Raw genomic sequence first — 3,935 nt, forward strand, 5'->3', positions numbered from 1 at the left:
TTTCTGCGTTTGGGTTTAAAATTCGCCAAGAAACTGCCTGTAAGACAGCTCTTGGGAAGGGAAGAGCAAATAGGGGAGAGGCAAGAAAGCCCAGGTGGGAGTCGGAAGGGGGGGAGCAGGCGTCTCCCCGAGTGTCCCGAAACGCCTGGCTGGGGCAGCAGGGCTGGTGGCAACGGGTCTGGGACAGCGGTTTGCCCTCCTGGCACGCGGTGGCATTAGTGGGACCGCTCAGACGTGGGACAGACCAAAGTCTTTAGCAGCTTGGTCAGAAATGGGAACAGTTTTCCCATCTCTGGGGGCATCAGCATTGCTGCTTTCTCCCTGACAAGCAGACTTCTTGATTTAGGCTTTCCAGGGAATGTGAAACCAGAGAAGCAATGTGGAGATCTTTGGCCTTTCTCCTGGAAGAAAGTGAAAGACACCCAGAGAAGCAGGGGTTGTGCAGACCCATCTCCACATCCCTTGGCACTGCTGCTTAGGAAGTTCACCTTGATATCGGTCCTGGAGGAGGAAAGCTGGTAAGCTATAAGGAAATAGAGAATGTCTGAAAATGAGAAATTCCACGTGAAATTTGAAATATTATGTCGAAGGAAAAAAAATAGAGGGAGGAAGAAAAACCTGATACAATGAATGCTTGAGTCATGTATTATTCTGGATTAGCTCTGCCACGGAAAGATCCCATACACCCTATGAAATCCATTACCTACAAGCCAGTGAACATTTGTACAGCACATGATGTGGGGATCATAGCTGAAGCCAAGTTCCCCTGTATAATATCCACCCCAGGGTAGATTGGTCCATTTCCAGTGTCAACAGCCAGAGGATTAAGCATTTGTCTCTGCAGAACAGTGGATAATTAATACCAGATCGAACTAGGGGCTACGCTCGAGAGAGCTTGCTTGTGACTATATTTGTGACTGAGTGTGGCTTTATTGCCTGCGGGCGAGTTATGGGGAGTGGGATAATGTCTCCTCTGTTCCGCAAGGTGCAGGCATTGCCTCGCTGATGCGTGCCTTGTAGCAGAGCATCGGTAGCTACAGGGCTGTGCGCTGGGATGGCATCGGGCTTCCCAAATGAAGCTGAGGGTGAGCTTTCCCATCGTGGCCGCAGGCGGTAGGCATTAGGGGTGAAAACCTACCGGGAGACCTTTCCTTCCAGCCGAACGCTGGAAGAGTAGAATTGGGATGCTGTGATTTGCCATCTTCTGGATTTAAATGTAAAATCCAGGTTTTGGCACTTCTGGCTTTCTTGAAATAAATTAATACCATTCTCCTGGCCACGGTCCAGTTCAGGTAATTATATTCTTCCTACCTTAATGCCACTCCAGCCCCCTGTCTCCGCTGGATATGCTATGCTCTAATTCCTGTCTGGAACTTGCTTATTATGTTACAAAGTCTTTTTATTTTTTTTCCCTCTGAGTACAACTTGTGCACAGAGCACTAGCCAGCCCCCAGCCCTTTTGCTGAGCTGCTAGAATAGTCGAGAGAACCTGCCTTAGACATTTGACTGTGCCTGGTGTCGTCCTGGAGCATCTCTCCCGACTTGTGAGCCTGCTGAGCTGGGAAGGTGGACAACATAAAAGATGGGAGCAAATGTTGCAGTCCTGTTTAACACGGTGCACTGCTAGAAACCCACTTCTCTCTTCTCAGAGTTCCTTAGGCTGGTGCGTGTGTTAATGGGAGGAAGCTCACGACCTCTGGGCTTACCTTCCCGTGTTGCCATTTCTTGAAAGACTTTTGAAGACTAAAGTACGTCCTTACTCCCAGGTGGGGGGAGAGTCCTCTTGTCTTCCAGGAGAATATTGGCAGTGTCCTAATGTAAATATGTCCAAACCTCCCTGCTAATCTAGTGGAGCAGTCCTGCCTTGGTTTGAGGTTAGCATCCAGCCCTAAGAAACCCTGTTTCCTGCAGTACATGAGCGATGTTAAAAGCTGGCTTTGAGTACCTGGTTTCCTCCTTGGAGCGCAGCTTGCTTGTCCGTGTTGGTGGCTCGCTGGCCCTTACGTCTCCTGCAATTGATGCATTGGGTTGTTTTTTCCCCTTTGAAAAGCGTTTAAAGTCGCCTTCTTTCCTTACCCTTTCAATTACGCTCTCTCTTCATCTCCTGGCCTCGCTGAGCGGCTGAAAAGGTTGCTCAAGCAGTACTTGAGGAGAACGTCCTGCAATTCAGCGTACTTCCTTCCTGTTCCCAGGCCCCTTCCCTCTTCCACGGCCCTCGATGACAAGGGGGGTTTGAGGGACGTGCTGGAGGAGGGACAGCAGGGGTGAGGATCAAAGACCATAAACCACTGTTTAAAAAATATAGTGCCCACCGCTTCTCTCGAGGGTCGCATCTGGCAGAGCCTCATTAACCTTCTGTTTCCCCCTCCTACTCCTTTGCCCCTGAAAATCAACAAAGCCAAACATAACAAGTTGCCTTGATTGAAGAAGGCTGAAGTGTGTGTGCTTAGTGTGAAAAAGCAAAAGTAAAGCCATCGGCTAAAGCCCCTTTTCCATGCAGGCCACTTCACATTTATTACGCTAGAAGATGGAGCTCTTTAAATCCCGATGCTCTTTATAGTTGAGCTCTTTAACTTTCTCCCTTCCTCCCCTTGCAGCCTTCATTCTCCCCTTGTTCTGCTCCTTCCGCTCCGTTCCTTTCTTTTTTGTCCTGTGAGAACGAGTCTTTTAATCCCCTTGTACTGCAGATTAAAGCTATTATAGCCTCCCCAACCTGACATTTTCTCAGAGAGGCTCACAGCCAGATCTTTATGAGTGCTCTCTGTCTGTCTGCTGCTGCCTTTCTTCTCGGCACACTAAACCTCGGTTCCTGACCTTTCCCTGAAGAGGGAAGGGCTGTAGCGTGCAATCCCATGTAGGCAGAGGCTGGTCTCAGCGGGGCTTGGGGTGCAGGAAATTAAGACCCATGGAAATTAACAAGTAAATAAGGAGAGAAAGAAAAGATGATGGGAATTTAAGAGACAGAACCAAAGCAAAATTCAGCGTGTTTGGAAACCAAATGCAGGGCTTGGGTCTGAGTTTTGCAAATGGTCCTGTCGTTACGAGGAGCACGTGAACCTGGGACTCCTTTTTAGTAGCAGTTTGGGGTTACCTGAAACCTAAGCTACAGTCCAACTCCGCACTTTGCATTTGGCCCAAGAATAATGGATCCAGGCACCTAGAAGTACACAGGTAGATGTCGAGTTTGTGAGCTTTCAGGGACAGGAGTGACTTCTGGTACTACAGGGCTCTGTCCGCGACAGGGGATTTCTTAGTATTTGTCATCAAATGATTGTACCTCACCTCTGAGACTGCAGAGTGGGTCGATGTGCTGGTCCTTGTCTTGTACACATCATAAAAACACAAAGGATCAGGGTAGCTTGCCTAAAAGTGCGTGCGCTAATGGCAGAAACATCTTTCCTACAGAGTTTTCTGGCTCTCGTCATCAGTCCTGCCACTGCGAGGTGTCCTCCAAATGTCCCAGGGTTTTTGGCGGAGCACCAAGGAAGGTGAAAAACTGGCCTCAAGATACATTCCCCAGAGGAATGTGGTAAAATTACCCCAAGCAGGCCCCCTTTCAGGTTTGTGTACAATACACAAGTATGCGTTAGTGAATAGGAGGGGTGTCTGTTGCTACACGCTCTGAGCAGGGAGGAGGCAGTTTGGTTTCCTCTTCTTTTGGGCCTCCAGCGTGAACTTGGCCCGGCTGTTCCGAGCCATTGTTTCCCCCAGCTGTAAAATAGGGTTGATAACCTGACCCAGAGCTGTGTAGGCGTCCTAACACTGCAAAGCTCTGGGTTGCTGTGCTAAACCATTCAGCTCGAACTGAAGAAAATCACGCAATACCTATGGCAAGTGAGTACAAAAGGTCAAGTTTCGGTCCTGCAAGGCTTTACTTGCATCCATTTATACGTGGGTTATGTTTTACCTTCCTTGTAAAAGGACAAACAGAGAAT

This window comes from Aptenodytes patagonicus, chromosome 23, assembly GCF_965638725.1.
Source record: "Aptenodytes patagonicus chromosome 23, bAptPat1.pri.cur, whole genome shotgun sequence".
Taxonomy (NCBI): domain Eukaryota; kingdom Metazoa; phylum Chordata; class Aves; order Sphenisciformes; family Spheniscidae; genus Aptenodytes; species Aptenodytes patagonicus.